The 14934-nt window shown below is 39.1% G+C and overlaps 2 non-coding genes across 2 annotated transcripts; one reads left to right on the top strand and one right to left on the bottom strand.

Annotated features, from left to right (window-relative positions):
* Window positions 1-7328: 7328 nt before the first annotated feature.
* Trnar-acg (transfer RNA arginine (anticodon ACG)) lies at window positions 7329-7401 on the top strand. The gene has a single exon. It is a non-coding gene; the product is annotated as a tRNA-Arg (tRNA).
* A 6325-nt stretch (window positions 7402-13726) lies between these two features.
* On the bottom strand, window positions 13727-13816 carry Trnay-gua (transfer RNA tyrosine (anticodon GUA)). The gene is given in 2 exon segments: window positions 13727-13762; window positions 13780-13816. It is a non-coding gene; the product is annotated as a tRNA-Tyr (tRNA).
* Between the last annotated feature and the right edge of the window lie 1118 nt (window positions 13817-14934).

The following is a 14934-nucleotide window of genomic DNA, read 5'->3' on the forward strand; positions in this document are numbered from 1 at the left end:
GGCTAATAGAAATCCTTGGGTAACAGAAGAAATATTGAATTTAATTGATGAAAGGAGAAAATATAAAAATGCAGTAAATGAAGCAGGCAAAAAGGAATACAAACGTCTCAAAAATGAAATCGACAGGAAGTGCAAAATGGCTAAGCAGGGATGGCTAGAGGACAAATGTAAGGATGTAGAGGCTTGTCTCACTAGGGGTAAGATAGATACTGCCTACAGGAAAATTAAAGAGACCTTTGGAGAGAAGAGAACCACTTGTATGAATATCAAGAGCTCAGATGGCAACCCAGTTCTAAGCAAAGAAGGGAAAGCAGAAAGGTGGAAGGAGTATATAGAGGGTTTATACAAGGGCGATGTACTTGAGGACAATATTATGGAAATGGAAGAGGATGTAGATGAAGATGAAATGGGAGATAAGATACTGCGTGAAGAGTTTGACAGAGCACTGAAAGACCTGAGTCAAAACAAGGCCCCGGGAGTAGACAACATTCCATTAGAACTACTGATGGCCTCGGGAGAGCCAGTCATGACAAAACTCTACCATCTGGTGAGCACGATGTATGAGACAGGCGAAATACCCTCAGACTTCAAGAAGAATATAATAATTCCAATCCCAAAGAAAGCAGGTGTTGACAGATGTGAAAGTTACCGAACTATCAGTTTAATAAGCCACAGCTGCAAAATACTAACGCGAATTCTTTACAGACGAATGGAAAAACTGGTAGAAGCGGACCTCGGGGAAGATCAGTTTGGATTCCGCAGAAATGTTGGAACCCGTGAGGCAATACTGACCTTACGACTTATCTTGGAAGAAAGATTAAGAAAAGGCAAACCTACATTTCTAGCATTTGTAGACTTAGAGAAAGCTTTTGACAATGTTGATTGGAATACTCTCTTTCAAATTCTGAAGGTGGCAGGGGTAAAATACAGGGAGCGAAAGGCTATTTACAATTTGTACAGAAACCAGATGGCAGTTATAAGAGTCGATGGGTATGAAAGGGAAGCAATGGTTGGGAAGGGAGTGAGACAGGGTTGTAGCCTCTCTCCGATGTTATTCAATCTGTATATTGAGCAAGCAATAAAGGAAACAAAAGAAAAGTTCAGAGTAGGTATTAAAATTCATGGAGAAGAAGTAAAAACTTTGAGGTTCGCCGATGACATTGTAATTCTGTCAGAGACAGCAAAGGACTTGGAAGAGCAGTTGAACGGAATGGACAGTGTCTTGAAAGGAGGATATAAGATGAACATCAACAAAAGCAAAACGAGGATAATGGAATGTAGTCGAATTAAGTCAGGTGATGCTGAGGGAATTAGATTAGGAAATGAGACACTTAAAGTAGTAAAGGAGTTTTGCTATTTAGGGAGTAAAATAACCGATGATGGTCGAAGTAGAGAGGATATAAAATGTAGACTGGCAATGGCAAGGAAAGCGTTTCTCAAGAAGAGAAATTTGTTAACATCGAATATAGATTTAGGTGTCAGAAAGTCGTTTCTGAAAGTATTTGTATGGAGTGTAGCCATGTATGGAAGTGAGACATGGACGATAACTAGTTTGGACAAGAAGAGAATAGAAGCTTTCGAAATGTGGTGCTACAGAAGAATGCTGAAGATAAGGTGGGTAGATCACGTAACTAATGAGGAGGTATTGAATAGGATTGGGGAGAAGAGAAGTTTGTGGCACAACTTGACTAGAAGAAGGGATCGGTTGGTAGGACATGTTCTGAGGCATCGAGGGATCACAAATTTAGCATTGGAGGGCAGCGTGGAGGGTAAAAATCGTAGAGGGAGACCAAGAGATCAATACACTAAGCAGATTCAGAAGGATGTAGGTTGCAGTAGGTACTGGGAGATGAAGAAGCTTGCACAGGATAGAGTAGCATGGAGAGCTGCATCAAACCAGTCTCAGGACTGAAGACCACAACAACAACAAACAACTTATTTCGTAGCAAATCAGCGTTTGTGGTTAACAGTTCTGCCAAAGAATACATCACTTCTGAATTACATTGTACATAAACACATATAAACATGAGTTTTCGAGAATTTTCGGAAGCTACTATTTTTCTTTGCATAATCTATGAGGAGTTTGGAGTAAATCAGCGTTTTTGATTTAATTACCGAAGCAGATATTCTAACTAACGTATTGAGTTACATCTAGTTTTTCCTTAAAGAGGAGTAGCCCTATATATTTTATGCATTTATTGTAAATTAACTCTTACTTCGAATTTGGTAACAACTATAATTAACCTCAAAATTTTTTTAAGGAACTATTAGTGTTTACCACAGATTTTTGTGTCGCCTAATCTAAATCTCGTTTTGTGTATTTACTTCAGTTCTTATTGGGAATTAGCAACTTTTGAGCTCAACAGATTAAAATATAGTCAATGGGCTTAATTTAAGTTATTGTCGCAGTAGGCAAGAAACTCAAATCCACCGAGATAGAAATGCAAGCAGCATGTGAGATTGTCTGGAAAAAGACTTTAAATTGATAGCAGTTAGGTTTTTGGAGAAAACTTAAGTGTGTTTCGAAAAATAGGCAAATGGGAAATGGAGGTGTGTATTTGTCACAATAGACAAGAAATTCAAATCCACTAAAACAGAAATTGAAGCTGCATGTGTGAGAGTAGTGGACTGCATCAGCCAAAATGCAGCCCCACTGAGAATGCTGTTCTCGAACATGGGATCAGTTGGTTGTCTGGCCAAGACTCAGTATCAGGGATGGGCATAAAATGATAGTTGGATCCTTCTGTCGCCCAACAGACTCATCTCCTGACAAAACCAAACACTTCAGAGCAAACTTCACTTGTACATCAGTTCCCCAATCATACTCTAATCATCGGTGGAGGCTTTAATCATCCAACAATCAATAGGTAAAATTACAGTTTTGTAAGTGGTGGGCGCGATAAGACGTCCTGTGAAACTTTAATACATGGCTTCCCTGGAAACTACCTACAACAGATAGTTAGGAACCCCACTCAGGATGGAAATATATTGGATCTAATGGAAACAAATAGAACTGTCCACATCGAAACTGGTATCAGTGACAATGAACGCAGTTGTGGCAACAAGGACACCTAAAATAAGCAGAAAAGTATATATTCTCACTGAAACCAGAATAAAAATCACTAGGCTCATTTCTTAATTATGAACTTGAACCTTTCAGCACAGGGCAGGAGCATGTAGAGGAACTCTGGCTTAAGTTTAAAAGAATAGTTGACACAGTACTGGACAGATAGTATCCAGCAGAACAGCTCATAATGGGAGGAAACCTCCATGATATACAGAACTTTTAAAGAAAAAGGGATTATTGCATAGTAGGTGAGAAACCAAGCATAGGGATATTGATAGAGAAATGCTGAATGAAACGTGTTTGACTGTCAAGTGAGCAATTCACAATGTATTCTGTGACTAACGTAGCAGAATATTGTCGAGCGATCTTTCACAGAAGCCAAAGAAATTCTGGTCGTATGTAAAGGCTGTTAGTGGCACCAAAGTTAGGGTCCAGTCCCTAGCAAATGAGACAGGAAATGAAATGGACAGTAGCAAAGCAAAAGCTGAAATGCTAAACTCCATTTTCAAATGTTCCTTTACAAAGGAAAACCCAAGAGAACTGCTCCACTTTAATCCTCGTATCACTGAAAAGATGAATGAGATGAGTATTAGTGTCAGTGGTGTTGCGAAACAGCTGAAATTGTTAAAACTGAACAAAACTCCAGGCTCCGATTGAATCCTTGTCAGATTCTATACTGAATTTACGGCTGAGTTATCCTCTCTTCTAACTATAATATACGGTAGAGCCCTCGAACAAAAAACAATGTCCTGTTCTTGAAAAAAGACACGGGTCACATCCGTCTACAAGAAGCGTAGTAGAAGTGATCCCCAAAACTACCGTCTAGTATCACTGACATCGCTTTGTTGTAGAACGTTAGAACATATTCTGAGCTCAAACATAATGAGGTATCTTGAACAGAATGACATCCTCAATGCCAACCAGCAAGGATTTCGAAAATGTAATAGAACAGCCCTTTGGGCATCCTTTGCCATCACCTGAGGAGGATAGCTTACATCTACTTTGTGCTTACTTGATTGTTTAATGTACAATGCTACAATGCACCTATATCAGTAATAAGTCTGTCTGAGGCAACTTACGTAAAATATGCGTTGGCTGTTGTATTCTGCGCTCAGTAACAAGTTTGTGAAAATGCTATGACCATTGTTCTTTCAATAATTACTACGTAATTGATCTGAACTTGCTACATCGATGAGTACAAAGTGTATTCTACAGCTTACACGTTTATTTTCAGCAAATCGGCTAGCTATTTATGATAAACATATTATTTGGAATCTATACATACAGTAGGAATACTTTTCGTTCTTCCTTTCGACAGTAATTAATTAAAATGTAATATGTATTTTTATTTTCTGGAAACTTGTCAATTACTTTAGGATTCTAAACGAAATTATGTCCGTGTACACACAGAATTGTAAAACGCAATTTTTTTTATTTACTTTTCGATGTATGTGAATTACTTTTGTTACCCACTTTTTCCATTTCTTTAAATTTCTAAATTCTGATTGTCAATTATTGTTGTAAATCATATAAATACCAGCGGTTTGCGTACAGCGGGGGGACAGTTTGTTACCAACCTTCAACAGCACATGTAGAACTTTGTACACATACTGTCCGCCATCGGCGAACATTTGCCTGCGAAGAAAGCAGTTTTGCGGAAAATTTGTACCTGGAATTTATTTCATACCTTACACGATGATTTTTGTACAGCAGCACAGAAGATGAGCTAGGAGTATTTGCAGTGAAGTTACACCTCAAACTGAAGATCTACAAGTTATGTAAATTTCACGAACATTTTTGAAAACAACATTTCATCCCTAAATTAATCAACAGTGCATAATTCCGTTCAATCAATTTCTTGAGATAGTTGCATCTCAGCTGGTGGAGGCCCAACATTTCTTTTCGTTCTTGAGTTCACGGTTGCCCAGGAAACGTTTGACACAAACTATCAACTTGTGTAAATCTGCGAATATTTTAATCATCTGCAATCCACATTACACACATCCCACACGACACTGACTTCTTCGCCATCAGCTGTTCCATTTTAAAGACATCCATCATGACAAACCCAACTGGCACTTTTCTCACATGACATAGGCCAACTGAAAGCATTGTATCAAGGCAACCAGGTAGATGCAGTAGGCCTACTTCTTGATTTCCGAAAAATACATGACTCAGTATCGCACCTAACTTATTGTCAAAATTACGATCATAGGGCATATCAAGTGAAATTTGAGACTGGATCAAGGACTTTTTGGTAGAGAGGACACAGCATTTTTGGGGTAATTCATCAAGCCAAGCTAAAGTTTTCCGGGCGCAAAAACGTGCAGTAAGAATTATATGTGGTGTGAACTCAAGAACCTCCTGCAGAAGCCTGTTTAGGGAACTAGGGATACTAACTACAGCTTCCCAATATATTTATTCCTTAATGAAATTTGTCATTAAAAATATATCACTTTTTCAAACCAACAGCTCAATTCATGGAATCAATACTAGAAATAAGAATAATCTTCACAAGGATTAAAAGTCACTTAGTCTTGTACAAAAAGGTGTGCATTATTCAGGAACACACATTTTCAATAACTTGCCAGCAGCCATAAAAAGCTTAACAACCAATGAAATTCAGTTTAAGAGAAGCCTAAAGGATTTATTGGTGGCCAACTCCTTCTACTCCATTGATGAATTTCTTAGTAAAACCAACTGATTTGTATATAAGTACAACATAACTTCTGCACAACTTCAGTGCAGTAATGTGTTCACTGAAAATTTGTGTGTCTGTGTGTGTGTGTGTGTGTGTGTGTGTGTGTGTGTGTGTAAGTATAATCTAACTTCTGCACCATTTCAATGCAGTAACGTGTTCATTGTAAATAAGTATTACAGTAGTTTTATTACATGTTTATTACCTTATAAATAAATAAAAAACTTTTTTATTTTGAATTCAGTGCATTAGTATTTGTAAAATGACTCTTAGTGTTCATTAAAAAATGACGATCATTCCACTTGGGACCTGTGGAATGGTACATTAGCTTATTTGTTTTAGTTGTAAATATTTGTCATGTATTGTTGTTTTTCTGACATGTTCCACATCCTGGAGGACCTCCTCACTACGGATCAATTGGAATGAAAGTAAATCTAATCTAATCTAATCTAATCTAAAATCTAATCATGTTATCTTGGATGGAGAGTCATTGTCAGATGCAGATGTAACTTCGGGTGTGCCCTACGAAAGTGTGTTGGGAACCTTGCTGTTCATGTTGTATGTTAATGACCTTGCAGTCAGTACTGATAATAAAAGCAAATTTTTCGTAGATGATGCGGTTATCTGTAATGAAATGATATCTGAAAGAAGTTGCATAAATGTTCAGAGATTGGTGCAGAGATTGGCAACTTGTTCTAGATGTTCAGAAATGTAAAATTTTGCACTTCACAAAAAGAAAAAAAGTAGTATCCTATGACTACAATCTCTATGAGTCACCGTTGCAATCGGCCAACTCATGAAAATACCTGGATCACTTTGTCGGGATGTAAAATGGAACGATCACATATGTTCAGTTGTGGATGGGTAAAGCAGGTGGTAGACTTCCGTTTATTTGTAGAATACTGAGATTACTTACAAATCACTCACGACCAGTTCTAGAATATTGCTCAATGGTGTGGGACGCGTACCAGATAGAACTAACAGGGAATATTGAACGTATATAGAGAAGGGCAGCACGAATGGTCACATGTTTGTTAAATTCCTGGGAGACTGTCACAGAGATACTGAAGTAACTGAACTGGAAGACTCTTAAAGACAGAAATTATCCAGATAAAGTCTACAAGGTTTCAAGAACTGGCTTTAAATGATTAATCTAGGAATATACAAGTATCCCCTACGTATCACTCAAATAGGAATAGTGGGGATAAGATTAGAATAATTGCTGCGCGCACAGACTTTCAAACAATCGTTCTTCCCACGTGAATGGAACATGAAAAAACTCTAACAAGTGTCCAATGGGACGTACACTCTGATAAGCACGTCATGTTGGTTTGCAAATACAGATGTAGCCTGTAACACGATTTTGCGAGTGGGTCCGAATCTTATGTCTAGATTGTCGACTCTTACTCTTCAGTGAAATGCACTTTCACTAAAACCCGTAAAATGTACTATCGTTCAATGTCATTAGTCATAAACTATGACTCATACCACAAAAACATTAGCAAAGCTTAATGCTGATATCGTTACTACAAGTTGTCTGTAGTTACATCTACATTCCTCGTCGGCCCTGTGGCGCAATGGATAACGCGTCTGACTACGGATCAGAAGATTCCAGGTTCGAATCCTGGCAGGGTCGTAAATTTTTGAAAGGGCTACACGAAATTAGGAATTAAAGGAGTCACACGAAAGTACAATTGCAGTTGTTACGAAGGAGGAGCACAATATATATACAAAACTTTAATTTTATAACATTAATTTTAGCTGGAGAAATGGACAACTAAAGATTAATACATTTTCACTTTTGCCCTTGTTTACACTGTAATGTTCAATTTTTTTGGAAAGCATTACTAGTGGTGGAAATACCACAAAACACCTGCGAAACGGCACGCCGAGGTGTATGACGATGAAGTTTTGAGAGAAAAAGTATTAACTAACAGTCTTTTTGAGGTTTCATTTGAGTACAGTGACTGCAAATGCAAAAGCACATAAACGTTGAAGATAACCCAACAAATAATTTTGTTTATTATTGGTATCGTTTAAGCTGCATAAATGTAAAGTGATACTCGTAAGAGGCGCTAAAAATATTCCTTCGGGCCGGATTTGAACCAGCGACCTATGGATATCTGCCACTTACTCCTCTACAGTCCACCGCTCTACCAACTTTTTTTTTTTTTTTTTTTTTTTTTTTTTTTTTTTTTTTTTTTTTTTTTTTTCAGTTAAAATATTTTATTAGTCATAACATTCCACAGTAGTACATAATTTTCAACTGACATTTAAAAGTAATAAAGCAAATTAAAATTAATTACAAGTTCCTTGGCATTTTAGGAAAAAAAAAAAAAAAAAAAAAAAAAAAAAAAAAAAAAAAAAAAAAAAAAAAAAAAAATCCAAGTCTAAACCAGATAGTGATGTTCGTCACTTGATCGTATTTGTTTTCCAAAGATCAAATTGTCTCACGTTTCTTCATGTTCTTAAATAGCATCATCCAAAATGGAGTTCACATGACTGTTCTTCTGAGGAAGTTGGCGTATGTATCATAATAATTATTCATGCGTAGTAGCTTGTGATGCTGGTCGGAAATGTACGTCCAAAAATCTCCTTCGCTCCTTTCTTTACTTGACAGCAGGTAAAATACCGCGTGTCCCTTCAACCAGTTGACGGCGTTTTTCTTCCAGGTGGGGTATAGCTCCTCTTCCGGGTATAAAAGGCACGCTGGCGTTATCAAATACGGCGGTTTTCTCTGCATAGTTGCTAATTTTTTTCTAATTGACAACCATATATTATTCGCATTTCCACATACAAATTGATGTTCATCTGTATCAATCAGGTTGCAAGTGGTACACAACGGGGAATCAGCCAGGTGAATGGAATGTAGTCTGGAATTCGTTGGAAATTTCCTATTCACAAAGTAGTACCACAATGACCGCACTTTTGTTGGTAAATACGGGTGGTGTATGTTCCTCCAGATATCTTGCCAAGAGTGACCGACGTATTTTTGTTCTATGATGTTCTTAGTCTGAAAGTTCATTAAGTTTTGGTATATTTTCTTGACTTTGATGACATCTTTCTCGGGTGTTCCCAGTCCAATGTAGCTATATTCTACGAAGAAATGTTTTAGGTGGTAAAGTTCATTTGGGATGTGGTGAACGTCTATTGGGGCGTCCTGGCTGGCCGGCGCTATTTCATTTAACAAGAATGCGGTGACACTGTCGACTGACCGCTTCCACAGTTTATATGTTTTACAGACGTACAATGCTTGTGCTTTATTGTACACGTCTGTCAGATTCAATCCTCCGTTCTCAATCGACAGAGTCAATGTTTGGTACTTGACTTTGAAGATGTGGCCGCGGCTGACGAAGTGCCCAAAGGCAGCCAAAATCCTGTTCGCCACTTCCCTCGGCATTGGCAGAGCTTGCGCCACGTAATTTAATTTAGAGGACAAATAGATGTTGACGAGAGCCACTCTTTGTATCTCATCAAGAGTACGGAGATTATGCTGACGTATGCAAGCACGGATGGTGTTGAGGATTCTTCTGTAATTAACTGCGATGGTCTGCCGAATACTCCTTGTATACTCCACCCCGAGACATGTCATGGTGACAATTTCCTTTATTGGCCCATGAATGGGAGCTCCTAATCCACTTCCAATATTCATTATGCCAGACTTATTTGTATTCAGTTTCGCACCAGATACTTGTTCATATTTGTTTATTATGTCGAGTGCTTTCTCTATCTCGTCGTTGTCTTTGACAATAAATGCAACGTCATCGGCATATGCCCTGCAGACAATCCTACGGCCGCGTGTAGTGAATCCTTGTAGGTTGTGGCTCAGGCGAAAAAGCAATGGCTCGATTGCTATTGCAAAGAGTGACATAGACATCGGGCACCCTTGTCGCACCGAACTTTTCATTACAATGGGCCTACTGGACTGACCGTTTACCATAACTGTCGATGTTGACTTCTGAAGAAGATTTGTAATAATGTTGATAAAACCTTGCGGAAAGTTCATGGCACGCATGGTGTGAAAAAGGTAAGCATGATCTACTCTATCGAACGCTTTCTCAAAGTCCAATGATACGATGGCGCATTTTATTTTACAGGCTGCGGCAATGGAAATAATATCTCTGTAGTCGCACAGTGTTTGGTGAATTGATCTGTCTTTTCCTACACTCGATTGATATGATCCAGTGACTGTGTTCAATACTGATTTTAATCTTTCGTTTATGATGCGGGCAAATATTTTATAGTCCGAATTTAGGAGAGTGATAGGCCTAAAATTTGTTACAGATTTTCCTGCAGGATGTTTCGGGATTAGAACAATGGTTCCTTCTAGGAAGTCGCGTGGGACGCCATTGGCGGGATTCATTAATTCGTTACAGATACACGCTAATTTGGGAATCAATTGCCTTCTGAACATTTGATAAAACTCCGCCGGGATTCCGTCAGGCCCAGGAGACTTATTTTTCGGGCTTCGTGTTATAGCGTCTGCGACTTCTTCTTCTGTAATTTCAGTTAACAAGTTGTTTCCTTCTACCGGGTCGATCCCTCGTGTGAATCCCGTCATGATGTCATTGTCCACCGGGATATCCATTGTCGTTTTGCCTAATAACTCTGCGAAGTACTTGTGAATTTCGTTTTTGATGTCACTTTGCTGCGTCAGTAACCTGCCGTCAGAAGATCTTAGTTCGGTTATTATTTTCCTGCGTTGCCCTTTCCTCTCATTAATCACATGATATATAGATGTTTGCTCTCCTTTTACAGCATCGTGAAGTCCTGCTCTTACTTGATGACCTTCCAGCTGTTTCCGCTTCAGTCCGAGAAGTTTAGCCCGAATCCGTTTTATTTCCACGTAGTTGGCGATTACGGACGCATCAGATTGATATAGGTCACGAAGGACTTGGAAGTAATATTCTATAGTCCGTTTTTGCCAAACACTTTTCTCGCGGGAGTAATTCATCAGTGATTTTCTTATCGCGGGTTTCACACATTTCATCCACCATGCCAGTGCCGAGGTATATGAAGTGAATTTGTTCTCACACGCGTTCCATATGTTATTGAATATTTCGTGGTATTCAGGGTCTTTTATATGTTCCACGTTCAACTTCCACAAGCCTCGTCCCCTGAACGTTTCTTGCCGTTTTAAGTTCATGGTACATATGTATGCAGCGTGATCCGAAAAGATAGTGGGCCATAACTCTGTCTGGAGCACGTGCGTTTCCAGGTCGACTGTTACATAGATCCTGTCGATGCGACTAGCGGAATGATTCGTAATGTGAGTGAAACCCAGCAATGCACCGTTCTTAAGTTCCCAGGTGTCAATTAAGCGGAGTTCTGTAATTATGGCTCCGAGTTCTGCACAGTTATTAAAATGCGGCGTCTGGTCTTTTGGAGACAGCACACAATTATAATCACCTCCAAAAAATGATATGCTCGTAGCGGCCACCGAAAAGGGGAACTATATCATCTTTATAAAATTCAGCTCTTCGCCTCCTGTTCCCGGTGCCAGATGGTGCATAAATATTTATAAAACGCGTATTATGAATGGTGACAGCTAGACCTCTGGCGTTTACCAGTTTCTCGACATCTTTGATGATAATTCCTTCTTTGGCGAGTATCGCAGTTCCGAGGTCACTGTCGCTCCCTGGATTTACGACTGCATTGTAACCTGTGATGGCATCCAGTCTAATATCTGTTACTTCTTGTAACATAATAACATCAATATCAGCGGCATAGAGCATGTCTTGCAAGTTCTTAAGGTTTAATTCGCTACGGATCTTGTTTAGATTCAAAGTCCCGATTCTATAAGCTTGTAATGAATTCATGATTAATTAAGTAAGTAAACAAGTCGTTATGACCCACTGTCGACAAAGTCTAATGTTTCCCATGTAATGGCCGAGACGATGTCTCGTCCCTCATTTGCTTGTCTTTCTGCACTGAAGTCTTTCCTCCTGGTGGGTGTGACACTTCGTTCATTTCCTCATCTGCGGGAAATTCTTCAATGTCATCTGCCCAATTTTTCGTATCACTGCGTTGAGATAACTCAATCTCTGGCCCACGTTGAGATGGAGTTCTGTTCTTTGTTTCTTTACTTGTGGACCGTTTCGTTTCGCCATCCTGTTGCGTCCGCGTTTTCACTTTTCGAAACTCGTCTTTTCCCGCTGTATGCGGGGTCTGTGGATCTACGTCAAAATTGACGGATGTCATACCACTGATTTTGCGACCAATTTGTTGTGCCTTTTCACGCACTGGTTGTACCTTTTGAGGAGCGTCAGGTGGAGCTATCCTCCGTTTTTTATGCTTTTTGGGAAGAGATCCGGATTTCTGTCGCTCTTCAGTCTCAGAAGCCGTGCTGGGATCTTGTGCAGCATCCTCATTCTCGTCTCTCTGTACATCTTGCTCAATAGTTCCGTCACTTTTGGAAAGACATCCTGCTTCTGTGATGGGCGCCGCTTCAGGCGACGGAGCGACAGTCGTTATTTCAGTAGAGCTAGTGGTCACTGACAAGTTTTGGTCGTCGTCATTTCTGTCGCCACTGCTCTCCAAAGCGAAACTCGATGTCGTAGCAGTGTGGCCACGGGTGGCCGTAGCATATGTCACTGGTAAGGTCGTCATCGTCATGGGAGGGACTACTTCCCCCGCCGGTACCTGCGTCACTCTCCTTTGTATACATTCTGAACGTACGTGTCCAGTCTGTCCACATCCGGAGCAAGTACGCGGCTGTCCATCATACATCACAATAGCTCTATACCCGCATACGTAAACATACGAGGGAATATGCTGCTGAAGATCTATTTTTATTTGCCTGACACCATTTAAAACTGGAAACGTTTGAAAGGTGGTCCACTTTTCCGCAACATTACTAATGACTTTCCCATATGCTTTGAGGACGCAATTAATTTGTTCCGTACTTATTTCAAAGGGAAGTTCAAAAATACGGACTGTTCTTATCCCGAAACCTGCATGATCTACTTTGACATCACCGACGTTTCCATCACAGTGATTAAATTTAAAAGATCCTCCACATCCTTCAATAATCCTATCACAGCATTTAGCATTCACCATTTTTACATAAACTGTGCTACTCACAATCGATAAGTGGATCCCAATTATATCAATGGAACTGAGCTTTACTACATCGCGCAAGAACTGTTCTACTTCAAATGCTTTAGGTCGTGCAAAGCGTTCATCGAACGTGAACTTCAAAGTATCTTTGCGAAGCGGTTGCGTCATATTCATGATCGATTCATTTTCAAATATACAATTGGCGTGTAAGCCGCAAGAGCGTCCACTTACTTGTCAGCACGCGGCCGGCCGCAGCGAGCGCGTAGACAAGGCCCGTCCGCACAGCTCGCCCACCGAAGCACGACTTGGCGCTGCTCAGAGACGCGTTGACACCGCAGAAACACACGGCAACACTACTTTGTAGATGAACAAACACTAAATAATCTATATTTTTCAATATTTCTCGAGAACCACACGAAAACCGATGGTTGTTGACGTTGCTAACCAGAGATGTAAATTTTTGAAAGGGCTACACGAAATTAGGAATTAAAGGAGTCACACGAAAGTACAATTGCAGTTGTTACGAAGGAGGAGCACAATATATATACAAAACTTTAATTTTATAACATTAATTTTAGCTGGAGAAATGGACAACTAAAGATTAATACATTTTCACTTTTGCCCTTGTTTACACTGTAATGTTCAATTTTTTTGGAAAGCATTACTAGTGGTGGAAATACCACAAAACACCTGCGAAACGGCACGCCGAGGTGTATGACGATGAAGTTTTGAGAGAAAAAGTATTAACTAACAGTCTTTTTGAGGTTTCATTTGAGTACAGTGACTGCAAATGCAAAAGCACATAAACGTTGAAGATAACCCAACAAATAATTTTGTTTATTATTGGTATCGTTTAAGCTGCATAAATGTAAAGTGATACTCGTAAGAGGCGCTAAAAATATTCCTTCGGGCCGGATTTGAACCAGCGACCTATGGATATCTGCCACTTACTCCTCTACAGTCCACCGCTCTACCAACTGAGCTACCGAAGGAGATATATTATATTATCTATCACAACCATGATGATATTGTCCAATGGAGTTCTCTCTAGCAACAGCGGGAATGCAAATCACGAATGTAAAACTAAAGTTAACTTTATAGAGTGAAAGGCATTTTTAATTGAGTTATGGTATTTGTGCGCATCAGCGTGGAGACATTTTGGCGATACGGTGTACTGAAGTACATATGTGGGCAATGTATTGGCCAAATAATGACCAGAAATACTACCAGTGAACATTGCTAAAAACCGCGCAACTGAAGTGAATTTGTAAATTATTACTTTCGTGAGAGTCGGTCACCCCACACGTGAACTTAGGTAGCGGGATGTACAATATGAAAATCTCATTGGTTTTGAGATAGCGGTACATATTAATAGAATGTTACAAATAAGAAAATGTACCAGTAATTACACTGTACAAAGGGAAATCCAGCACTCGCATACATATATATAAGTAGGCGTACACGACAATGTAATTTCAGTGTAAATACCTCGAGTCCTTTGTGTATCATACCAGTACGAAGAAATTAATTCTATCATGCCATTTTGTACAGTCTTTTACCTCTTCACAATAAGTTGGGGCTAGATTTTATTTCTTTAAGTGCAGTAAAATTTAACTACTGCGTGTATAACCACAACATTTTTCTCATACTCACGTTCGCCAAACAGCAGCTGTGTACAATGTTTAATAGGCCTACTTTACTGGTACACACATTCGTTTCTCAATTGTCACGTTGAATATATATATATATATATATATATATATATATATATATATATATATATATATATATATATATATATATAATGGAATACAATACTTGTATGAACATAGGTTTGTTAGAAAAAAAGACATTAAATCGCTCACTGCAGTCATTATATTATGATGATATGGTACTGTGTATCTACTGAAAATTTGTAAGTTCCCTGTTGACTGATTACGCTATAGGAAGTATGTCAGTCATTGGCTGAACGGTTTAGACAGAAGACATATCGAATAAATTAGCCTATCACTGCATCATGCAAAGAGTAAGGGTTTGGTAAAAAAAAATATGTTATACAAATATAGATAATAATGATTATAAAACATTCCACCTAACACCTTCGCACTAT

This window comes from Schistocerca cancellata, chromosome 2, assembly GCF_023864275.1.
Source record: "Schistocerca cancellata isolate TAMUIC-IGC-003103 chromosome 2, iqSchCanc2.1, whole genome shotgun sequence".
Lineage (NCBI taxonomy): Eukaryota > Metazoa > Arthropoda > Insecta > Orthoptera > Acrididae > Schistocerca > Schistocerca cancellata.